Source organism: Panthera onca, chromosome A1 (genome assembly GCF_046562875.1).
Source record: "Panthera onca isolate mPanOnc1 chromosome A1, mPanOnc1 haplotype 2, whole genome shotgun sequence".
NCBI classification, from domain to species: domain Eukaryota; kingdom Metazoa; phylum Chordata; class Mammalia; order Carnivora; family Felidae; genus Panthera; species Panthera onca.
In genome coordinates this window covers 63,905,678-63,931,549 of record NC_138339.1, presented here as the reverse complement: position 1 = coordinate 63,931,549, position 25,872 = coordinate 63,905,678, and the positions used below count along the sequence as shown (strand labels likewise).

The 25,872-nt window shown below is 44.7% G+C and overlaps 1 long non-coding RNA gene across 1 annotated transcript; it reads right to left on the bottom strand.

Moving 5' to 3' along the window:
• Positions 1-15,912: 15,912 nt before the first annotated feature.
• LOC132680138 (uncharacterized) lies at positions 15,913-21,973 on the bottom strand. The gene is made up of 3 exons (XR_009610534.1): positions 21,949-21,973; positions 21,527-21,625; positions 15,913-16,180 (listed from the first exon to the last, which is right to left on the bottom strand). It is a non-coding gene; the product is annotated as an uncharacterized LOC132680138 (long non-coding RNA).
• Positions 21,974-25,872: the final 3,899 nt, after the last annotated feature.

The window sequence follows — 25,872 nt, the reverse complement described above, 5'->3', positions numbered from 1 at the left end:
TTAGCAGCCAACTCTTGATTTCAGCTCAGGTCATGATCTCATTGCCTGTGAGGTTGAGCCCCACGTCGGGCTCTGCACCGACAGTGCTGAGCCTGCTTGAAATTCTCTCTCCTTCTCTCTCTGTCCCTCCCCTGCTTGCTTGCTCACTCTCTCTAAAAATAAATAAATAAACTCCAAAAAAATTTTTTTAATTAAGTAATTCAATAGTAGAACGTAAGTATGGGATTGCTTGGGGCTGCCATACCAGGATAACATTTCTAGAAGAAAGAGAGCACAGAAACACACAAGAAAGAAAGGGAGGGAGGGGGAGACAGAGTCCTCATTGTGAGGATATGTACCACTTGAACATTTAGATCCATGTGTTCTGATCAGATTTCAACTCTAGACTCATTGGTCACATAAGTAAACCAACTTCATTTTTGCTTAATTCTGTTTGGGTTGAGTTTCTGTCCTTTGGAGAAAGAAAGAAAGAAAGAAAGAAAGAAAGAAAGAAAGAAAGAAAGAGAAAGGAAGGAAGGAAGGAAGGAAGAAAAAGAAAGAAAGAAAGAAAGAAAGAAAGAAAGAAAGAAAGAAAGAGAGAAAGAAAGAAATGTTAGGGGTTGCACTGTGTTCACCAAAAGATATGTTGAAATCTTAACTCCCAGGACTTCAGAATGTGACTTTTTTTGGAAATAGGTTCACTGTAGATAAGGTTCATTAGTTTAGATGAAGTCATACTGGAGTAGGTTGATGTCTAATATGGCTGATGTCCTTGTAAGAAGGGGATGGGGGGTCACAGGGAGACATTGCCATTTGATGGCAGAGCAGAGATTAAACCGGCACTGCCAGCCAAGGCATGCCGAAGATTGCCAGCCAGCACCAGAAGCTGGGAAGAGGCAAGGAAGGGTTCCACTCAGAGTTGAAGAGGGAGCACGACCTGTGACACCTCACAAGTTCTGAGGCTTCTGGCTTCCAGAACTGGGAAAGAATTCATTTCTGTTGTTTTAAGTCACTGAGTGCCTTGTGCTCTGTAACTACGGCAGCCTTAGAAAGCTAATCCAACACCTGGCTGATAGAAACATCATGAAAGGAAGCCAAGATCTGGCACCAGAGTCAGAGATGGGATTCCTTGCCCTCTGTCTCTCTCTAGCTGTGTGACTCTGGGCAAGTCTCTTCACCTCAGTCGCCTTGTCTGCAAAACGAGGAGCAAATTGCTCCTGCAGAGATGTGGCATGTGCTTGGGATACTGTTCGCGAAGGGACCTAGCAGTGGCCATGACTCAACAGCCCTTTACTGAAAGAACTGTGAGGGGCGTGTGCTAACGGATCTCAGCTTTAAAAACGAAGACTCGCTTCGCAGTTTTTGTCTTCTTTTTCTGTTCGTTTGGAGTATATTTAGATTCCCTTTTCTTGACTTCATCTCCATTTCAGAAGATCGTCTTGTAGGAACTTTCGTATCGTGCCCAGTCTTGTTTCCCAGGAAAGGCAGTTTCTTTCATCCCGCAAAACCCAGCCTTCTTCTCGTGGCGGGTGACTGACAAGCAACGGAAGCTGTCACACTGACAGACTCCAGCGAGGGGACTCAGCCTCCAGTTGCAGGCTTTAATTTATCTGAGCGAGTTCCCGATCGACAGCAAAAGGAAGACAGAAACATAACTTTTGGCCTTTTCTCCAGTTGTTGACCTCTTTGCACACCCTTGTTGTTCTTAATGGGATGGGGTGGGGACATTGACGTTACTGAAACTCCTTGTTCTGTGTCTTAGGGGGGAGCCTGGGAGTAGCTATGGTGCTTCAGGAGTTGATGGAATGGGACATTCTGGCAATGGGCATTTCGTGGGAGGATAAGAGTGTCGGGAGCAGGGAGGACCCCACACAAATACAACTGCTAGATTGTGATTTTAAAAAGATGGTGGTTCCGGGGGCACCTGGGTGGCTCTGACGGTTCAACGTTGGACTTCGGCTCAGGTCATGATCTCACAGCTCAGTCGAGCCCCACATTAGGTTCTCAGCACTGGGCCTGCTTCAGATCCTCTGTCCCCCTCTCTCTCTGTCCCTCCCTGAATCATTCTCTCTCTCTCTCTCCAAGTAAAAAAATAAACTTAAAAAAAAATGATGGTTCTAGAGGGTCTATTCACATTCTTCTAATGTGAGCCACTTCAAAAAATTTTATTACGCTGTGTTATATTTTTCTGCCCTTGTCAGTCTCTCTCCATATCCTCAGTGTTTGGCAAGGGAGCAGCCCACAGATAAGTGACATTATCAGGCTCTAACCATGATCATGCATCTTTTTTCTTTAAATCAAACTGATCCAAACTAATCCACACAGACTTCATCATTTTTCCCTCCTCTGCGCTTCAAACCGGGCACAAAGTTCTGAGATCGAGTCCGTTGGTGCAGCCAAATGATGGAGTACTGCTGTGGCCTGTGCTGGTTGGAAGGCCAGTGTGTAGGCTGTGGAAATCATTTGATGTCTATTACACTTGTGCATGTTTTATATTCCATCTGTGTGTGTGTGTGTGTGTGTGTGTGTGTGTGTGTGTATCACTACTGTTCTCAGTAAAACTCAGGCTGACCAGACATCTTTGTATCTATAGATCTTATTGTCATGAGCCACCGTCCGATGGCTCTAAGAACACTAGACTCTTTCATTAGATTTCTCCCAGCTTAAGAGGGCTCATATACTGACGATTTCTCTGCCTCAGGTCCTATGACAACTTAGACACAAAACTCAGTGCCAGCATTCGTGTCCAGAGGAAACCCATGTAGGCAAAACGCTTTGAGAATCTCTATAGATCTCAGCGAAGATGCATGGGTAATGGATTTGGGGACAGGTCTAACATAACATCTGCCCACCCTCTCTGCCAATGTGTTCTCCTATCTCCATATGGGATCAACACAGATTGCTCAACATTTTTTATTCAGAGAAGTTAAGGAAAGGGCTTTTGTGGTTTAAATATCCTAGGGGGTGGGGGTCCTCATCCTCCAACCTCGGTGGTCCAGGTAAGTACAATTAGATGTTTTCTTCTAGAGAAATATCAGTGAATAAAAATGTCTCCATTTTTATTTTCACATTAGTGAATATGTCCCTGTATTAGTTTGCTAGAGCTGTTGTAACAAAACGTCAGGTGGCTTAAACAACAGATATTTATTGTCTCACGGTTCTGGAACCTAGAAATCTGAGATCAAGGTGTTGGTAGGTTTAGTTCATTTTGCATGTTGTGAGGGAATGGTCTGGTCCAGGCCTCTCTCTGTGGCTTGCAGACGACCATCTCCGTGTGCACATGGCTCTCTCTGTATGTGTGTCTGTCTCTCGATTTCGACTTTGTATAAGGATCCAGTTACATGGGAATAGGGCCCGCCCTGACGACCTGACTTTAACTTGACTACCTCTGTAAAAACTCTCTCCTCAAATCAGGTTACGTTCTGAGGTACTGAGGATTAGAACTTCAACGTGGGAATTCGAAGCAGGACGCAATTCGGCCCATAGCAGTCCCATTATCCAGTTCAAGAACTCCTGCATCTGAAAGGCCTCAAATGTTAAATGAAGAAAAAGTGGAAAGCATATGCCCACATCTCTGGTGGTCTTTATGCAAGCAGTTCCATTCAGAGGCCAAACCCCACCTTGGACAACGACGGAGAGCTGTTCCCCTCTGCCATGGGGTAGGTGGGTGCTGTGGTCTGCGAAGGCCTTATTCACATGAGATCCCACCCATAAACATGGCTACTTTGCCAAAGCTTATTTGGGAAGCCAGAACGTTAACTTTTGCCTTTTGAGTTATTAGTGTCGCACACATGATTAAAGCCTGGCTCTTCAAAGTTTAAGTAATTAACACCTTTGGTGATTCTCTCCAAAGGGATATCAGCTTGACTGAACGTGATAAACTTTTAATTAACTCTTATTATTGGCAACACAGGATTTCCCGTCAGTGTGGGCCTGTCGAGAGGTGTTCCATTATGTTGCTAAATATGCTGTCACCTTGCTGAACTGTGGCGAATGCACACCCTCAGCCTGCCATGTAAAAAACGAAGAGGACTCCAGATGGGTTGGAGGAGTGATCGCAATGTAGACTGAGTGTAAACCATAGAGAGAGCGAGGCTGGGAAGTGTGTTTGCTCCATTGACACCACTCAGCTAAGCTAGTGTCATTTCTTGGGCAGAAGTTTATGCCGGGACTGCAGAACTTCCACTTGGTGTTCGAGGGTGAACAACAGACCCGATTATAATAGCTATAAGAGAAACTTACAGAGGAGGAAACACTCAGCTTCAGAAAAATTAAGAGACTTGCCAAGGGTCATAGGACATTAAGCAACAGAGCCAGAACTAAGACTTAGATTCGATGCTGCAGAGTTGTTTTGACCATATAAGGTCAGTCCAGCCCTGTAGCGGCCATCTGCTCGGTTCAGTCTGGGTTTCCTTTTGCGAATCACCATTCCTTCACTCTCAGGTCATTGGCTCAAGTGAGGCTGACTTCACCCATCCCATTGCAAGGTTGGGGTTGGACGCATGACCCAGCCTGGGTAAGCGAAGTCTTGACAATGGGTTTTCATGGGCATGTGACTCAAAGTAAGCCAAGGACATCTGACAGAGGGGCTCTGTTCCTGTGCTAAATTTGGAGCCGCCCGTGGTCATCCTCACCTACACTGTGGAAGAGCCTTCTTAAGAATGAAAACATCACAAAAGAAAATGGTCATGGCTAAAGTCAGAGTCATCCTTAGGCCTTTCAGTTACGTGAGCCAATAAGTTTTCTCTTTTGCTTAAGTCTGTTTCGACTGAGTTTTTGGTATTTGTGCTCGGAAGAGTAGAGATTAATCCAATCCTTTTGGTTAAAGGATCCAAAGCACAGGGTTGGGTGGTGCCGGAAGGAAACAATCTAGCAGACAAGGAACGCGGGGGGCCAAAGGTATTTAAACTCAAGTGCACATGGGTGGTGACGTGGAGTCTTGGGGACCTGTCTGTGGTTGGAGCATGCTGGCAGGAGGCCTTCTGATACGTAGGGGGCCCATGCAACATAGACCCTGGTCTCACTTAAGCCGGTGTGTCTTATTTCACGAGCTAAGTTAAAAACAAATTTGTGGCTCTAACAGTCACAATGGGCAGATCCAGATCACTTCCTGTCTTCATAAGAATGCCCTTTCCTCCCCAGCATTCTAACAACCCCTCAATCAACAAGTTTAAGAATTCCCGGGACCTCATTTAAGTTCAAGGGCTCAGCAGTACCCGTTCCAATACCTTTAAAGGGAAACAAGAAACTGGAAAAATTTAATATCCAGGTGAAGCTCGTTTATGTTTGTTGATATAATTAATATGTCGTCATAGTTCTAGTTATTTTGTTTATTTTGTTACAAGATAAATATCATAAAACTCTCATGTTTGGTCTCTGCTGTTTTATATTTTATTTTTGTATTTCTTTTAGTCTTTAAGAAGATTCCTATGTTTGCTCCTGTGATTAACTTTACATTATTATCTTTACATAATGCCTTTGGTCACCCTTTTTCCTTTAGACGATGTCTGTTGGCTCTCTACTCTGAGCAGTATGTGTTAGGCTGCAGTCTCTTCCTCTTCCCTCCCCTCCCCTCCACCGACTTTCAGTCTATAGAGTTATATTTCTTATTTGACCTTTCCACTTTTAAGTAGGCTTAACCTTCTGCTATTTGGTTTGTCAGCTTGAAGTGATGTTCTTTGATTCTCATCTATTACCTTTAAGGCAGACAATGAACATACCCATTGTCCCTCTTACCTCCACCTTCTCCCACTTTAAAAGTTGCATTATTCTTTTTTTTAATGTTTATTTATTTTTGAGAGAGAGAGAGAGAGGCAAGCAAGGGAGGAGCAGAGAGAGAAGGAAACACAGAATCCAAAGCAGGCTCCAGGCTCCAAGCCATCAGCACAGAACCCGATGCGGGGCTTGAACCCACAAACCATGAGATCATGACCTGAGCTGAAGGCAGACGTTTAACCGACTGAGCCACCCAAGTGCCGAAAAGTTGTGTTCTTCTTATTATGTCAAGGTATTTGACATGTGCATGCTATTCCTCTCCCCTTACTGCAGCCTGCCTTTTTCATGTTAGTTCTACAGTTCAATATAGTCGATGTTTTCCAGCAATCATTTATTTGCCAAAGTTGATTGGGTAAAGTTGGAGATTTCCTAGATTCCTTAAAAAGAGTTCAAGGGTACAGTTGTCCCCAAGCTCTTGCATATTCAAACTATTTTTTCTCTTGCCTTGCTACTTGAAGTAGTTTAGCTGTGCTCAAAATCCTCAGGGGCACCTGGGTGGTTCCGTCAGTCAATCGTCTGGCTCTTGATTTCAGCTCAAGTCATGATCTCACAGTTTGTGAGATCGAGCACTGTGCTGGCTCCGTGCCAACAGTGGGGAGCCCTACTTGGGATTCTCTCTTTCCCTCTCTCTCTCAAAATGAATAAACAAACTTAAAAATAATCCTTGACTCACTTTTTCTCTTCATATGTCTTGTAGATACGTTCTTGCTCTTGACAAGACAACCCAACTTTCTAACTTTTGGAGAAAACTTTGAGTTTTGTCTGTTTGTTTTCTTTTCTTTTCTTGACTAGAGGTCCAGAGAATACTTTTTCCTTATATTTAGTCTAATAATTTTATCAGGATGTTTTGGGTTTATGCTCTCTTGGTCAATTTTCCCCAAATACATGGTATACCCTTTCAACATGGAGAGGCAGGTCTTTCATTTTGGTATAGTTCTTGAATTAAAGGGTAGAGGAAGAGGTGTTTGGGGGACTTTTTCTATTTCTCAATTCAAAGATTCTCTGTTCTACAATGAAGGGCAAAAAAATTTTTTTTAATATATGGCATCTCTTTTGAAATTTAGTTTTTTTTTTTTGAACTTCTTTCTTCTACAGAAAAGTAGGGTGACTAATCTTCCCAGTTGGCTTGGGAATGAGGGTGTTTCCAAGGATGTGGGACTTTCAGTATGAAAACTGAGATAGTCCTAGGAAAAAAAATTATGATGAAAAAAAAAAACCAGTGTGTTCCCATGACTGACTGTCACTCTGGTCCTGTTTCCTTCCAACTCTCCCTCTTTTGCTCACCCATCACATTTTAAAACTGATCTCAGTACTTCCCAACCAAAGGAAGGTCTCTCTCCTTTCTGGATGAACCTTGTTGATGGGTTCTGGGTTCTGTTACTGCTAGACCCCTGCTTCACACTCTGTTCTTCTACATAGTCCCCACAGCTCTCCCTGCACTGGTCAGGATTTGACTCTAGCTCAATGCTTCTTGATTCAAATGTAGGTTGAAGTATGTGGTCTTCTCTTCCTCCTTGTGAAGCTACAGCTCTTGTAGACCAGGGGTGGGTTTTTTCTCTTCTAAGTGGTCTATGGATTTTTAGGAGATGTGCAAAAATTAAAACTGAGGGTGGCCATTTTTATCCTTCAGGAAGCCAGATGCCCAGAAAGTTGGAAAATTTGATCAGTCTACTAATGTGTCCCAAGCTCGGCTGCCATCATGGGCATTTTTGTCGTACCATTGCTGTTGAGCTTTGAGGAGCTGAAGCTCCCTGCCTCACCAGTGCATCTGGCAACTACTCTCAGGTGGGCAGGCTCAGGAAGAACCATTTACCAGGCATCTTGTCATTCCAGAAACTGTGTTAAGTACTTTCATGCCTCCATGCCTTTGCTTATGCTGTTACTTCTGCCTCGAAAACCCTTTGCCTACTTCTCCATCTGGAAAAATTCTATGCATCCTTCAAATTCAGCTCAAATGTCAGCCTTATTTATGAAGCTTCTCCACCTCCTTTCCCTCCTATCACCACCAACTCATTCTGTTGTGTTAATGCATCTCTCCTTCTGCTGTGTTATAGCATCACTTGGCTGAAATCCCCATATTGTAGTGCTTATTCCATTGGGTCTAACTTGACATTCTCTCTCTTACTAGACCCTGAGGTCTTCAAGGTCAGAGGATGTGCCTGATTTGTCCTGTGCCCTAAACACCCAGCACAATGCTTGGCATAGAGTAGTTGCTCTCAAACCTTTACTGAATGAATAAGTAAATAAAATAGCTTATGCCAGGCTTGCATCTAAGACAGCTCCATGATGTAGACAGCGATCACACAAAGCACTTCTCACCATTCACAAAGGCACAGCTGACATTGCAGACTTGGCCTCCAGTAAGGAAGCACTGGGCTCTTTTATTCTGCTTCATTATTATTTTTTTAAAGAAACAATATGATGTTTCCTTAGTGCTCCCCAAAGCGCACCAATCAGCATACTAATCACCCCGAAGTGTCATCTGAATCTGCCAATTTCATAAATTTGCATATTTTCCAATCAGTTCCTCATTCCCCTCCCCCCTCTTTCATTAGCTATTCTCGTAAGAGCTGCATTCCTTCCATATTGCTCAAACTGACTTGATTTTTATTTCTCTTTGTAAAGACAGATTTGTGAAATGATGAATTAGTCATTGCCAATTTCATGCATTTACGCTTTGTGCGTTAACACCTTATATTTATTCAGCCCCATTCTCCCCTTCTGGCTCCAGATGGTGTGGCAGTACAGCCTTGAGTGTGGAGGGGAGAAAACTCATTCTCTCTCCCTCCCCCTCCCACAGTTTCAGCTCCAGCTCGACTGTGCCAGATTTGAAAGGCGCATCACCCTCTGGCAAACGGTGCTCCGTCTGCAGATTTCACAGCCGCTTAGGAACTGGGAGATGTGAGTGAGACAGTGGGAACTGTCAGATACAGACTCTTTTCACTCCGGCCACTGTTCCCCAAATAAAGCCGCAGTGGGATGATATTTTGATATGTTCGCAGATATGAGTGTGTGTGTGTGTGTGTGTGTGTGTGTGTGTGTGTTCTCCTAGCGGCTGGGGGCCACGAATGTCTCAAGACGAGACTGACACAGTGGAACTCTGGAACAAGAGCGTCAAATCCGTAGATTGCTAAAAGCCGGAAGTTCTGGTGAGACCAAAAGATTTGAAAGAACATGCCACCAGGTAACGCAAGCACTGAAATGGCCTTCTTGAGCCTGAAATGGGAGTCTAGATAAATCTACGAAACAAGGACTCAGGTGGGTGGAGAAGGGTCGAAGACAAAGACGTGGGTGACCCTAGGGCAGGAAACAGACCACAAGGCAGGGAAACCCCAGGTAAATCTGGGGGGTCTCTCTGAGAGTGGACAAGATCTATTCCTTGCTTTTCAGATGGGGCCCAGGAAGGTGACTAGCTTGTTCAGTCACTTGTCCCTTAGGCACAGTAGAGTAGAAACAGTGACGTGTCACATCCAAAGGAGGAAGGACAGAGGCCAGCATGCCGCATCTTCTGTGATCAGAAATTTTCCTATTCGCATAAGAGAAGGGCAGCCGATGGGGTAGGACCTAGAAAGAGTGAGTCAGGAGTGAGGGCACTACAAGCAAGGGTGATATGGAGTGGTGGGCACTTGGAACTCACCAGCATGGCCATAGAGCAACCTAGGAACAGATGACCCACTACCCATGATGCCATGGTCCTACATAAGCCTCTGAGAACTCAGATGCAGTGGGGAGGTGAGGGGAGTAAGAAAGCCCCTGACTTGGTTAAAGAGACTCTAGATTGATATCAACTTCTAGAATCAGCTGAAATTACCCACAGTGGACTGGAGACAGACATTAAGGCCAGTTTTAGGGCAAATAGAAGAGGTTCACACCTTGCATCTCTGAGCTGGGGCCTGGGGTTTACAAACACTATGTGCCCTCTTGAGCAACAGTACATGAGTTGACTTCAAAGTTTCTGTGAATGCTAGACTCTTAGCTCTGTCTGTAGAGACCATGCAGGGCAGCCACATGTTTTACAGTTCTGGACATTGTATGCACTGAGTTGGCCAGAATCCCAAAGCCAGTTGGAAGGAGAGATGGATGTGTTTGGCCTGCAAGCTTTCCAACCCCTCCAAAAGCCATGAATCAAATCAGAAAAGCTAATCACATGTCTCAACACAGATGTCCACCCAAAAACATTTTACAGGAATATTTTTAAACGTCTGTGGGGTGGTGTGTGTGTGTGTGTGTGTGTGTGAGAGAGAGAGAGAGAGAGAGAGAGGGAGAGGGAGAGGGAGAGAGAGAGTGAGAGAGAGTTTATGTGGAAAACAAAAGGATGGAATAACAAAATGCTTCTGGAAACAGAGGGTCTTAAACTTCTTTAAATGGTGGAGTCCCTGCAGGTCATAGGCTCATCATAGAGCACTGTGAAGAAGGGACATCTGGACCAGGAAAGATATTACTGGCAGAAATATGGCCAGTAATTTCACGTTGCTTGTAAAGCCTAAATATAGTTAATTTGCAGGCTGTGAAATATAACGAATTATAAAAGGAATGGCCAAATTAAGCCCAAGTGGCTTTTCCTAAGTTTTCTCATTAATTTTGATTTGCTTTGTTTGCATCCTGTATGTCACTTGTGTCCCATCTCGGTAAAAACTGGCTTGAAGGGTAAGCAGAAAATCTGTGGAGGAAGTGTCAGCCATTGTTTTCACGCGTTAGGCAAAATGGAGGTGGGGGTAGGGGAGGGAAAACTAGGCTCTTTGATTTGGGAAGCAATTTGGTTTATTTTGGTAAATGCTCATTGAACGCAAGCAATAAGCCAAGAACTACAGTTGGCACTGGGGGGATCAAGGTGACCAAGAATGGTCTCCATCCTGAGGAGCCTCAGGGCACGGTGGCCTCGCTCCATCTGACAGAGCCTGGCCCGTCAGGGGAGCACCGTGGGTGGAAAATGACGTTAGCGAAAGAGAGAGAGTGGTTGCAGTGATGAGGCCAGAGTGAGTCATAGAGGGAGCATCATTGGAGAACCACGGCTCCAACAGCTTACACGGGAGGAGATCCCAGTATCTACATACACAAAATCCCAGGACATGGCAGCACCTGCAAGGTCCGGATGACCACCCCCACTTTGTTCAGAAGGTCTCAACTCCGAGCTGGAGGACAAAGAGAGCCATGCTATGTTGGCAAGCAAACCACCCTAAAGAGAGTTTCGTGAAAGCAAGTTGTATAGGACATTAGTTCTCTTTATCACACATTTTAGCAATTTATCTTTGCTTGCCCGGTCAAGAGTTATTGGTTGAACTCCCACCTGGGCTGGTGCCATGCAGGACTCGACAGACATGTGGCAGACAGAGGCAGGACCGTTCCTGACAGTGTGAACAGTGCATTTCCATGTCCTCGATGGGGAAATCTGGTTGCCCTCCCATTCATGCTCCCCAGAGCTCCCCTGCTTGGGTCTGACGTGGCTTTTAGGGGCAATGAACTCCCAGGTGCTTGAGCTTTCAAAGAGTAGGTTTCAGTTTCCTGAAGGACGCAAGCAGAGCCCAGTAATTGAAATCACGCTCAATCTGAGGACAATACTTAGCTTATCTATTCAGACATGAGTCATTGCCCTCAAGGAACTCACAAAGAATTGAAGAGTGTCAAAGACAAGGCAGGATGGTATTTTCTGCAGGAGAAGGTTGGATTAATTTTGTCTGGTAGGAGATGTAAATGTGTCTTAAAGGAGGCTATGCCTAAACTGAGTTCTGAAGAGTGGGTGGGAGTTGGCTAAGCAACGAAAATATGTGGGAAGGGTGTTTCTAGCAAAAAGAACAGCATTTGCAAAGGCTCAGGGTCATGAGACATTAAGGTGATCTAAGCTGGCAAGGGGTGGTCAAGGGAGCATAAGAGTCCTATCTTACTCTCCCACCCCACAGATCCATTGCCAGGCAAAGTAAGGATTGGCTGGGATGACCCTTCGTAGAAACCTTCCAGAGCCAGTGAAAACCCAGTTGACTCAGTGCTTCCATATCCAAGTCCTGGGCTTTCATTCAATTAAATGCATAAATGTTCACTTAGCATGCCTTCCGCACTTGGTCCTAGTGGCACACAGAATAGATGGGACACAAAGACATGATCCCCGTTGTTGGGTTCCTCCCAGTTTAAGAAAAAGACAAAGAAAAAAATGGGTCCGTGAAAGGTGGAGCATGAGAAGCAGGGCCGAGGCCAAAACCAGCAGTGCTCACAGATGTTCTAGATAATAAGAATTGTACCCAAGTGCAGATACAACCCACAGCTGTACTTTCTTTGGACCCCATGTTTTCCCTTGGTAAAAATGTAATTGCTGATATTTTTATAAAAAGCGAGCTGTCGGGGCGCCTGGGTGGCTCAGTCGGTTGAGCGTCTGACTTCAGCTCAGGTCATGATCTCGCGGTCCGTGAGTTCGAGCCCCGCGTCGGGCTCTGTGCTGACAGCTCGGAGCCTGGAGCCTGCTGCGGATTCTGCGTCTCCCTCTCTCTCTGCTCCTCCCCCCCTCACGTTCTGTCTCTCTCTCAAAAATAAATGAAGATTGAAAATAAATCAATTTTTTAAAAAAGTGAGCTGTCAAAGAAAAATGCAGATTTCAGATCTCTCTTGAAAAATCCAAAAGTTCTAGCCATAGTGACCCGCATATCAACACGGCCACCTATTTGCCCATGGCCACATAGCAGGGGCACCATTTGGATGGGGCGTGTCCTCACCAATACATCACCTGGCTTTCTTCATTCAGTCTCATCAGCCGTGTGGCCTCTGAAGCCACCTGACTTAGAGACCCAATACATACAACCCCCCACCCAGTGTTTGACATATAATAGATCTTCCAACAGTGGAGACCTGTGTTGAAAGGAACAGCTTTGAATCCAAAAGACAGTCCTGCCTTAGTTTAAAGCTAGGTTCTCTTTTCTGCTTATTATGGATCTTTGATAAGAAATACAATTGCTGAGAAGTCTGTTTTGCTTGCTGTTTGCTACGAGCATTGTGAGGCCTTTCCTGAATGTAACCCGCTGTGTAGTAGAATGGGCTGTAAAACTTCCTAAATGTAGTCTGATATGTAATGGAATGAGTGATTGTATATAAACTAACCGGCATTTCTCGCTTCTGTAAACCTGCTTGCTTAGCACATTCCTCACCTACCCCCTTCCCCCTTTCTTCCTCCCGCCACAAGTAACGGACAAAGCCTTCCTGCCAAAGGACAAAGGACGCCCAATTAGAGAACAATAAATGTCCTTACTTTAAAATCAACTAATCAGGCCCCTCATAATTTGAAACCTCCCCTGTGCTATTTGTCTCTGTCTATAAAAACGCTATACCAACCCTGATCGTGGCCTCTTGCGTCACCGGCGACGAGTGCGCAGAGGACCAGGTTCGAACCTGCAATAAACGACCCTTGCCGCTTGGCTTTGACTTACGACTCTGGTGGTCTTTTGTGGGAGGTTTTGGAACTTCAGGCATTACAGTGTAATGAGAGCAACAGGAATTATAATTAGTCCCCGGGTTGCTTCACTGAACAACTCTTAGATTAGTCTGCAATTCTTTTTTTTTTTTTTAATTTTTTTTTTTAACGTTTTATTTATTTTTGAGACAGAGAGAGACAGAGCATGAACGGGGGAGGGGCAGAGAGAGAGGGAGACACAGAATCGGAAGCAGGCTCCAGGCTTTGAGCCATCAGCCCAGAGCCCGACGCGGGGCTCGAACTCACGAACCGTGAGAGCATGTCCTGGGCCGAAGTTGGACGCTTAATTGACTGAGCCACCCAGGCGCCCCAATCTGCAATTCTTCTAGATACCCTCTCGGGCTTCTGAGAATCTGATGAGCCCTAAGGCTCTCATTCAAGCATCACAGACACAAGTGAAAGATCCAAGAAGACCCCGGCCTGCAGTGACGGAGGCCATCAAGGACCAAGCTGCCACCAAGGGAGGGAACACTGGGACAGCTTCATTATGGGAACAACAAGCATTTGTTCCACGAAGGAACAGCTGCAGGATAAACAGGGCAGCAGCAAAGACCCGCGCTCCACTTTGCAGTGGGCAGCGCACGACTGCAGCCTGGCTGGCATCTAATTGGCAGCAAATGAACGCGTTTCTAATTGAGCCAAATATGGCTCCTTGCTTGGGTCCCATCTAGCCAGACACCTGTTTTGCTCCGTCTTCTCCTGCGAAATCAGTGTCCCTAGGGAGCAGCTCAGCAATTATGACTTTGCGCCTCCACTGGAGACCCTTGTTCCTCTTTACCCCAATTTTCTCCCTCCATCTGGGACCAAGCACGTCCCACGGCTGTCTTATCACTGTTTTATGAGCCTCAACGCTGGGTAGGGCTGTGTTCCCCTGGGTATTCTGTGGGCGGTGTGTAGAATGAGGTTAGAGGGTATGTGGATGAACATTTTCAGACTTGAACTCACATTGATGAGGGTTATAGAGTGAACTGTGTTCCCCCCAAATTTGTACGCCGAAGCTCCAAGCTTCACAATGACTGCATTTGGAGACAGGGCAGTCCTAATCCAATCGGACCGACGTCCTTATAAGAAGAAGACACACCGGGATTGTATATGCACAGTGGATAGGCCATGTGGGGACGCAGCAAGAAGGTGTCCCTCTGCAAGCCAGGGAAAGAGGCTCCACCAGAAATAAACATTGCCATTACCTTGAACATGGACTTCTAGCCTCTAAAACTATAAGCAAATGCATTGCTGTGAGATTTAAGCCGTCCCGTCTATGGTATTTCGTTACGGAGGCTCTTGTAGACTAATACAATGTGTACCCGAAAAAAAAGATAATTGGCGTATCAAAATGCACTATCACAGATGATATGGCTCAGAGTGATGCTTACATTTTTGAGTTGAACAAAAATGTCAGACAAAGAATTTGGAGGTATAAGGAATAGCAAAAAATTGTAAAGACGTTCATCCAACGAATTGAAGGTTAGGTGACACTGGTCGAGTGGAGACGTAGTTTTGGAATAAGACAGCCCTGAGTTTGACTCTAATCTGCGTGCGTTATCTGTGTGACTCTTATCCTCTCTGAAGTCAGGTCCCCATTGGTCAAAAACAGGCAGTAGAAGTTTGTGTTTTAATTTTCTTTTGATGTGTCTGTCAGTTCCACGAGCTGTGAGCATCTCAAGCACCATGCCCTGTACCGTGTCATGTCCATGTTCTTGGGACCCAACCCAGGACCTGACTCTAGCAGGATGGCAAGAAGGGGCGAAAAGGACATGGGTTCTGCCACTTAACAGCTGTGTGCCCTTGGGAAAATTACTCAGTCTTTCTGAAACTCAGACTCCTCATCTTCAAAATGGAAACGATAATAACATCTACCATGGGGTCTTGTTTTGGGAATCAGATGAAGCCATCCCCGTAAAGTACTTAGCACAGTGCCTGACATAGCTTGAGATGTTTACTGTATTATCAGTTCTTAGTAAATCCTCGTTGCATAAAAGAGCGAATGAATGTTTAGTCAAATGAATCGATGAGTAGTTGGTGGATAAGTAGGTGGGTGGGTGGGCTGGTCGAGAGATGGTTAGATGCAAGGGTGGATTTTTCAATCAATAAGTGTAGGTATGTATTTTTAAATGAATGAGTTGGTTGATAGGTGGTGGATGGATGGATGGGCGGTTGGAGTTTTCGATCAATGAATGTACATATGTATTTATGAGTGAATAAACCAACTGACGGATGAATAGCTTAGATGGATGGGTAAACTCTTTGAATGAGGAATGGTTATGCAGGATGAGTGGGTGGGTGGATAGATGGATAGACTGTGACTGATCCATTGAAACATCATCTGTTTCTTTGCATGGCTGAGGGCTCCAGCCTCCAACGTAATGGCCAGAACATTAAGGATAGACAGTGAAGGGGGCCCTGGGAACAAGAGTTAAGAGTTAAGAGTTAAGTAACTGTTAAGAGGCAGTTTGAGACTTCCCCTTTGGAAGTAGAAAGCCTGTTTATGGGATCATTGACAGTCTTCTTGTTAAAGACACAGAAGTGAGAGGGTTGTTTTGCATCGGGAGCTTTGGCATTTTTCAGCCTTCCCAGACATTTCACTTCCCTCTCTCAGAAACACATTTGCTTCTAATCTGATAAGCAAAAACTCCTCGAGCAGCAATCAGACCCGGCCCCCAGGTACAGTGTTATTTGAAGACAGGCCTTGGGTAATCTATCATACCTTTTTAATTACCAAACGCTACCCCAGAGATAATGAGCCTTTCTGTGGAGTCTGGGCAGGTTTTGAGTCGACTGGCCAACTGCCACGAGAGTATCTGCCACAGGGATTTCATCAGAGCTCCAGTTTATTCCAACGATGCTCTAGGAGCCTCCAGAAACACCCGGTTCTCAGGCGGTCAGATGCTTGCGGCTTCCTCCAAACAGTCTAGCAGGAGAGTCAGAGCATCAGTGGAGACAGTGTTGCAGATCAACTCTCATGAGCTCATGAAGCTAAACAGAAAAAACGTGGTCCGTTACCCACACCTGTTCTCTGTCTCCTCTCCCTCCGTTTTTTTCATTACCCTGCCCCCCCATTTCAGTGCTAATCCATAGTCACAACTCAAGAATGCCACAGAGGCTTTACGGTGCTCCAAATACAGCTTCTACCCACACCCACACAGCGGAGGCCTGAGGCTTCCTATGGAGACGCCCCCACTTGGCAGTCCTCTCTGGTCTTCCCTCCAGCAGAGGCGACAACACCCTCCACCCAGGGACTGGACTAGGAAGCAGGCTAACCAGGCTTCCAGCTCTTGGGGCCCTGGGCTGACTACTGAATCCCGCTGAATCTCTGTTTCCTCGCCTCTAAAAGGGGACTAATAAACCCTTTCCGATAAGCTGTTTTTAAAAGACGACATTAGATATACCTTGTGCGCCTCTTCGCTCATACTAAAAACTTTTAAAAATACTTAGCTACAGTCAGTCGATATTTCTTTAAACATCAACCACATCTAGAGAGCTGTGCCAGACACAAGAGATGTAAATGGTGAGCAAAACCGACACGGGTTTTTTTTTTTTGTTTATCGTCACGGCAGTGTTAGCAAAAGGGAATGACTGCTGGTATAATATTACTGATTCTCACGCAGAGTGATGGGTTTGGGGCTGGAGAGTGTGGACAGTGTGATGTAAGTCTGCCTTCGTGTGACCCGGCCGTCATTGCCTGCCTCGTCCGACCTTGGTATTTTCAATACCTGCCTCATCCGACCTTGGTATTTTCAATCGTAGAAGCTAAATGCGTAGAAGCTTTCCCAGCTGATCTTGGGGTGAGGGGCTACGTGTGACTGATCTCTGGCCAGCGAGACCTAAGTATGAATCTGCCGGTTGGTTCTAGAGAAAGTTGCTGTTTTCGACATAAAAGTGGCCCTCATAGCAGGCTTCCCACTCCCTTCCTTCTCTGAGTCTGGATGGGATACCTGGACAAGTGGCTAATATGTTACTATAGAGTGACCATCAACAAGCTACGAGGAAAAATGGAATGACAGAGAAGTTTGGTCTTTCCAGGTGCTGTCAGGCCGCTCGCCCAAGCCGGCACTACCCACCTTCAGACTTTGTGTTTGAAAAAATCAGCCCCATAGGGGCTTAAGCTCTTGCCAGTCAGGCGCTCCATTGTTTGCATCCCATGGCTTCCTTAACTCATACATCCTCTGATGCCAACGCTAGGTGATGCTTTGAAGACGCCGTGGGACAATAGCAGCCGAGACTGGCCAATAAAAGCAGCCTCGAGCCAGATGGAAGCCACACACTGGACAGAATTAATCAAGAGGCTTTGGGCTGGGGCACCTGGGTGGCTCAGTTGGTCAAGCGCCCGACTCTTGGTTTTGGCTCAGGTCATGATCTCGTGGTTCATGGGTTCGAGCCCCGCATCAGGCTCAGCGCTCACAGCACGGAGCCTGCTTGGGATTCTCTGTCTCCCTCTCTCCCTGCCCCTGCCCCACTCGCACACTCGCTCTCTCTCAAAATAAATAAATAAACTTTATAAAAAAAAAAAAGGCTCTGGGCCTAATCTCACATTTCTATCTCCTAATGAACGTACACCTTATACTCACATTTGGCTACTTCTTTGCTTAATATTCAAGACTACAAGGGAACTTGGTTTAAGTTACTGATTAGTCAGGGTCCCGACAGGCTACAGACTGCAAACCCAAGGGTTTAGCTGAGGGGATCGAACTGAAAGCCTCTTTTTTTTTTTTTTTAACATTTATTTATTAAGAGACAGAGTGAGACAGAGCACAAGCAGGGGAGGGGCAGAGAGAGAGAGGGAGACACAGAATCCGAAGCAGGCTCCAGGCTCCGAGCTGTCAGCACAGAGCCCGACGCGGGGCTCGAACTCACAAACCTCGAGATCATGACCTGAGCTGAAGTCAGACGCTCAACCGACTGAGCCACCCAAGCTCTTTATGGAGGTGTGGGCAGGGTTAACCGAACCCACAGGTGCTGATCCCACTCCTCTGAACTATAACCTTCTTAGGCCCAAGGAGCAAGGGAAGGGAACAGGGAATGCAGGGCCTGGAGGCAGCTGTGGAAGTAAAGAGAGGCCATCTAATAGGAGCCATGGCCGTAGAAACAACCAAAAAGCAGTGAAGCAGGAAGTAAGTGAGGGAGGACAGAATGCCCAACCCCTCTTTCCTTTGAGCAGACCATCCCATTGGCTGAGCCCCAGAAAGCCGGAAGGGAGCCAGATACCGCGCGGGCTCAGCAGGGAGGGGGACAAGCAGAGAATGACTAGCACGATGGCCCTTGATATTTTCGTCTTACTGTGCCTCGCAGTCACACAACACCAAGAACACTTCTAACACTAACAATGCAAGTATAAGTATCGGCACTTCCTGTGTGCCAGGCTAAAAATGAAAATTGTGACATTTCTTATCCCACTGGGGCCTCTCCGCAGTCAAAAAAGAGCTTATAGGATGTACAGACAATCAGGTCTCTTTGGTGCCCAGCTCTGCCCTGCCACCACTCATGGTAGTCCCCTCAGAAAGAATGTCAGGTAAGAGGGAAGGCAGTTCCCAGGCACCTTTGTCTAACAGACAGCCTCAGGCATTGTCATTAAGCTTTTGGTAGATATGCCCCATCACGCTGGTGCAAACTTCTTATGCCAGCAGAATACTTCGGGTGTTCAAGACACTACTGATTTCAGATCCTGCCAAGTGCCTGAATTCCACAGAGGTGTTGACATTTGGGCCACCAAGAATGACTGCTGTGCCCGCATCCACCATGTCCCACCCCTGAATGCCCCTTCTTCATGAGCACGGCAGTCCTGAGAAGCTCCCACAAGCAGCCAAGCCCAGGGAGCCAGCCCCTCTAGGATTTTCAGGGGGGTTAGTGGTGGTTTTGTTTACTTACTTTTTAAACAAGGGAACATAGGACTTCCTTTTACCTGACTTTAAAGAGCTATTTTCTGTTCCTTAAATAACCTGCGTTTGCTAATTAGTAACTCATAAAGAACATGAAATCATGTGAGGTTAGGCAGAGTGAATTATTCATGGCTGTGTTTTCTGCTGTCACCTTCCAATGGTGTCTCCATTTGGGTGGGTGGCGGGGGGGGGGGGAACTTAGTAATGAGAGAGTGAAAAATGGTCCCCTTGTCTCCTTCCCACAATATAAGCCCATTGACTATAGTGGTTGAACTATGCTATGGCAAAGCAGCAAAATAATGATTATGATAATTACAGTCATCATCATAGCCAGTGGGGCTTTGCTTTGTTTTGTTTCAGTTAGGAGAAAGGAAAACAAGGTGTAGTACTTCTCTCAACCTTCCATTCTCTATTTTTTTGAAAATTGCTTATTGAGAACCCTACCATCTGGCAACTCTCGATTCTTTTGCGATACGAATGCAGGCAACTTCGTCTGCAGGAATCCTTTCATTTGGATCCCTCCCTTTCAGGGCCCCCAGCCCAGCTGGGTTGGGAGCTGCTCCAGATACTTATCCCACAGCCTTGTAATTTCCCTGGTGCCCCCACCACAGAACCCCGAGCCTCCTCATGGCCAGGATAGTATCTCATCCATCCTTCTATCCCTCAGGGCTCATAAAGGCCTGAAAACTAGATAAGGAATAAAAGTGATACGAGAAATTGAAGATAAGCTTAATAATTTATTCATTTATTAAATAGCTATCAACCCTACCGTATGCCAGATACTCCTCTAAGCGCTTGAAATACATCAGGGAACAAGACAGACAAAAATCTCTGCCTTCTTGAAACTCATATTCTAGTATAAGCAAACAGAAAATAAGCATAATGAAAAAGGAGAATATAGAGTATGTCAGAAAGTGATAAATACTATGGGAAAAAAAAGAAGAAAACAACTCCACAGTTCAGGATAGAAGGGCTGGGGTGTGATAGAGGGGAGATTACAATTGAAATATGGTGGCCTGTTGGACCTCACCAAACCAGTGATGTTTGAACAATGACTTGAAGGAGGGGAGGGGTTTGGGAAGGTGAATGGGTTCCATGTGAAGGCCCTGTGGGTTGGGTGTGTACCTAGTGGGTATGATGAATTATTCAATGATAAAAATGGGTGCTTCACTAGGTTGTGAGTCCCTTTTCATGGAACTACTCAAGCCGAGGATAAAGGGCCATCCACTATGAATGCTGCAGAGAGGTTGCTCACAGCAGACAGGAGGCTGAATGAACCCACAGCTAATATTATACTCAATGGTAAAAAATGAAAAATGTTTTTCCTCAAAGATCAGGAACATGGCAAGGATTCCCATTCTCACTATTCTATTCATCATACTACTGGACATGGTCCTAGCCAGAGCAATTAGGCAAGAAAAAGAAATGAAACACCAAATTGGAAAGGAAGAAGTAAAATGATTCCTGTTCCCACAGATGTGATCTTACATGTACAAAATCCTAAAGATCCCCACCCAAAACCAGCAAAAACCGGTTAGAACTAACAAATGAATTCAGCAGAGTTGCAAGATGTTGTCAACACACAAATATCAGTTGTGTTTCTGTACACACACAATGACAGACGTGGAAGGAAATCAGGAAAATAACCACATTCACAATAGCATCAAAAAGAATAAAATCCTTGTGAATAAACTTAACCAAGGAAATGAAAGACTTGTTACACTTAACACTACAAAACAGAGATGAAAGAAATGCCTGCTCATACCAGACCAATCCTTGTTCGAAGAATTTCTCAATTAATCATCATGACAATCCAGCCGGATACTAAAATAGGCACAGCTTGCCTGATGAGCTCCTTTCGTCTGATGAACTAACCCATGTCCACTCTGTGTGGCCTTAGTGCCTTTTATTCCCTCCATAATCTAGGTCACAGGAGAGGATGCATGACCCATGGGGTAGCAATTAGGGTTTTGTCCTCCATTTGATGTTTAGATGCTTCAGATTTCCACCTCCAGCCAAAATGGAGTGCCGGGGAGCAGATTTAGCCTCCTACCAGAAACAACTAGAAACAAATGGACAAAGTATGTACAATAATGTTTTTCAGTCTTAGAATCGGATAGCGCGTGACATTTTAAGCTTGGTACCCTTTGTTGTTACAAGATGGTTGCCAACATCTCCTAGGGCTACCTGTTTTTTCATCCATGAGAGAAAGAGAGGAAACATCTGTTCCAGCATTCCAAATAAGAACAACAGTGTGATGAGCCCGACTAATTGGATCAACTGAGGCGACAAGACAACCACAAAGGGCTTCCTCTGGGAGACTGGTGTTGACTGGCACCCATTCCTGGAACTGGGGGTGCAGTCGGTTTCCCCCTCATCCCTCAGATACACAGAGGAGGCATGGGCTCCTGAATGAAAATTAGACAACTAGCAGAAGAATATTTACTTGAATTCCAGATCAACAACCAACGGGGAAAGCATGATTGGCCATTTCAGCACGCATTAGGGAGCCATGCTTGTCTTCCCATCCATTTCTCTGGTCATTCTGAAGAGAAGCAATTCGTAAGTGTAATCAGATGGGCCGTTTCATGGGAACTCTCTCCCCGTCCTCCTCCAGACATGAGAGAAAACAGGTGGTCAAGCAGGCATGACCACTGAGAGTTTTCTGAGCCAGGATTAAACAGAGGCATTGAACATGCCAAGCAATGGTAACACTCAGACGAAAACATCAGCTCCATTTCCTTTCAAAGCATTTTGAATTAATTTTTAATTTACTCTCTGCCTTGTCAATTATGAACAGAGATGCCAGCACCAGCATAAAAGCTGGAGTGTGGAAGCCCTATAACTAATTTCAGAAGAGGCACAAACCAATGTTCCAGGGCTGGGGCTGGGCAGGGGCAGCAGTCCTGTGCCTTCAGGAGACACATTTTAGCATGTTATACATAATTGCCTCTGTTCACGTCATAACCACCAGTGGAAGAGTTAGGTCAGCTGTCAATGGCACTTCTAAAGTAAAAATGACCAGGGGCGCATGGGTGGCTCAGTCAGCTGAGCGTCCGACTTGGGCTCAGGTCATGATCTCACAGTCTGTGAGTTAGAGCCCCACGTTGGGCTCTGTGCTGTTAGCTCAGAGCCTGAAGCTTGCATCAGATTCTATGTCTCTCTCTCTCTCTCTCTCTCTCTCTGCCCCTCCCCCACTCATGGTTTGTCTCTTTCTTTCTCAAAAAATGAATAAACGTTAAAAATTCAGATTCTGTGTCTCCCTCTCTCTCTGCCCCTCCCCTGCTCATGCTCTGTCTCTCTCTGTCTCAAAAATAAATAAAAACTTTAAAAAAATTAAAAATCCCATACAAGTTACCATATTAACTTACATTTCTAAGTGTGCAACTCAGTAGAGTTAAGTGAATTCACATTGTTGTACAACCAATCTCTAGAACTCTTCTCAGCTTGCAAAAGTGAAACTCTGTGTCCATTAAACAGTTCCCTCAGTCTACTCACCCCTCCCCCGCCCCCAGCAACCACCAGTCCACCTCCCGCCTCTATGAATTTGACTACTCCAAGACGTCATTTACGTGAAATCGTGTCGCATTTGTCTTTTTGTGACCGGCTTATTTTACTTGACATAATGTCCTCACGATTCATCCTTGTCGCGCCATGTGTCAGAATGCCCTTCCCCTTTAAGGCTGAATAACGTTCCATTGGCTGTACGCACCACGCTTTGTTTATTCATTCATCTGTCAGTGGACACTTCGATTCCTTCCACCTATTGGCTATTGTGAATAACACTGCCACGAACGATGTACAGGCACCTCTTCCAGATCCTGCATTCACTTCTTAGGGTGTATACCCAGAAGTGGAAATGCCGGATCATATTCTCTTTCTAGTTTTTTGTAGAACTTCCATCCTGTTTGAGCCATTCTCGTGTTCTCATTTGTTCTTACAACATCCTGTGAGAGACAGAGAATGCTGAAGGAATAGACTCAGAGAGATAAAGTGGCATTTTACAGATGAGGACACTGAGGCTCGAAACAGTCATCAATTTTAGGATTATGGAGCGATGGTTAAGAGCTTGGGTTTGGGGAGTCAGGCACACAGGAAGCCACGGTGGGATCGGACCCCGCATTTTTCTAGTGCAAACACACCGCTTTCTACCAAAGAAAATGTTGTGTTTTTTTTGTTTGTTTTGTTTTGTTTTGTCCCTTCCAAGATTTTATATTTCTATTTCAATCACTCTAAAAGTTAATTTTTTTCGTTTATTTCCAACCAAATTACTAAGCAAGCAAGAAAAAAATTTTTTATAAATAACCCTGCTAGAAGAAAATGCAGTTTTATTCCATTCACATAGCAAAGATGTTGCACAGAAAATACATTTCAGGGTCTGGTCTAGGCATGAAGAGAGAGAAATGGAAGGGGAAGACAGGAAAATCAAATCGTTTTCTTGGGACATGAAGTTAAAAAATAACTTCATATTGAACCAAAAGCAACATAGGTGACTGGTGGGTCAGATGGTTCCGTGGAGAAGAAAGGACGGGAAGTTCCTGGATACAGTGCCCCCCACACCCACTCACATTAATCCTGAAATTTAGGAGGTACATCATCTACTATGCATAATAGCAAATAATATAATAATAAATATAAATAATAATAACATGGCATCTATATTATAGTACATAATAAATAAAGTTTAACACTTATGTCCCACCTCCCAGTTTAAACAAAGGGAACATTACCAGTATGTTATTAGCCAGCAGTTTGCAACTCTCCCATAATACCCTTCTACTTCCCAGACCACCAAGGCTACCTAAGCCCCAGATTTTGTGTTAACCATTCACTTATACGTCTTCATAGGCTTATTAACTATCTGTAAATGCATCCCAAATCAGTACTTTACATATTTGGAATTTTGACTCTCCAATGGATGAAATCCTGCTGTTTGAACCAATGGAATCATATCGTGCCATCTTTTCAATATTTGATCAATATTTTGGTTTTAACATTCATCAGTGTTAGCTAATGTATAGAGGTGGTTCATTTTCATCGTCGCATAGTATCTCATAATTTGTTTGTCCATTCTCCTGTTAATGAACACTTGGGGGTTTGCATTAATTCGCTATTGTAAACCATGTGGAAATGGCTGTCTATTCCAGGGTATATACAGAGAAACAGAATTCTTGGCTCACACAGTGAGCCATATTAAGACTTAGTAGATAATGTCAGAAACTTTCCAAAAGTATTCACAGCAATTTATACTCTCACTAGGAGTACAACTTTCTCTGTTGCTTCACATGTTGTCCAATATTTAATAATAACTAATTTTTTTAATGTTTTTATTTATTTTTGAGACAGAGAAAGACAGAGCATGAGCAGGGGAGGGGCAGAGAGAGAGGGAGACACAGAATCCAAAGCAGGATCCAGGCTCTGAGCTGTCAGCAGAGAGCCTGATGCGGAGCTCGAACTCACAGACTGTGAGATCATGACCTGAGCTGAAGTCGGATGCTTAACTGAGCCACCCAGGCACCCCTGATAATAACTAATTTTTTAAATGTTTGCAAATGTTTTGGGAACTGAATGGTATCTCATTTGTGGTCTTATTTTGCATTTCCCTGATTACTTATAAGATCGACTATCTTTTCATATGCTTCCTGACTATTTGTATTTCCTCATCTCCGAATTGTGTGTTTAGATTTTTTGCTTCTCGTTCTTGTAGGTTGTTTGCCTGTGGTGGGTGGTGACGGTGTTTTCTTGCTGACGCCTACAAGTTCTGTATCTATTCTGCACACTAAATCTTTTTAGGTTTCAAGTACATTTTCCCTGTTTGTGATTTGTCTTCACTCACGAAGGCTTCTTAACGTCACATGGTTACATTTAGAGAAATTCTTTATAGCTTGCATTTTCTTATTTTTTTTAATTTTTTTTTTAACATTTATTCATTTTTTTGAGAGAGAGACACAGAGCATGGGCGTGAAAGGGGCAGAGAGAGGGAGACACAGAATCCGAGGCAGGCTCCAGGCTCCAAGCTATCAGCCCAGAGCCCGACGCGGGGCTTGAACTCACGAACCGTGAGTTTCCATTTCCGTCCAGCCGAAGTTGGACGCTCAACCAACAGAGCCACCCAGGCGCCCCTATAGCTTGCACTTTCATTTCATATTTCAAAAGTTTCCCTCCTCTAAGCTCCTACATTTATTCTAAAAGTTTAAAACTTTTCCTTTCCCGTTTAAATTTTTAATCCATCCCCAATTGGTTTTTCTACGGGGCAGTTATCCGATTTCATTTTTCCCATATGGTTAACAAACTGTCTCTGCACTAATTATTGAATTATTCCACAGTGCCATCTCTGTCATATATCAAGTCATATTACGTGGGTAGGGTGTCTCTGGGTAACTGAGATCCTGTGTTCTTGCCCACTGATCTATGTGTTTATCCCTCTGCCACGTCAAACCGTCTTGCTGTTTGGTAGGGCAAGTGCCCCCATCTTAACATTCTTCAGAAATTACTTAGCTGTTCTTGGCCCCTCGCTTTCACGTTCGAATCAGCTTGTCAATGTCCGTTAAAAATTATGCTGGGATTTTGACGGGTGAGCCATCAAATCTAGAGATCAATTTGGGGAAAATTGATATACTTAGAATATTGATTCTTCCTACCTATAAATACAGCCTGTCATCCTGCTCATTTGGGCCTTTAAAAACATATATTTAGGGAAGTAAAATTGCCTACATGTTTTTTACATAAAGTCCTGGCATCTCTTTAGAAATTTTATACTTTTGTAGGTCTTATCTTTTAAATGAAAAATTT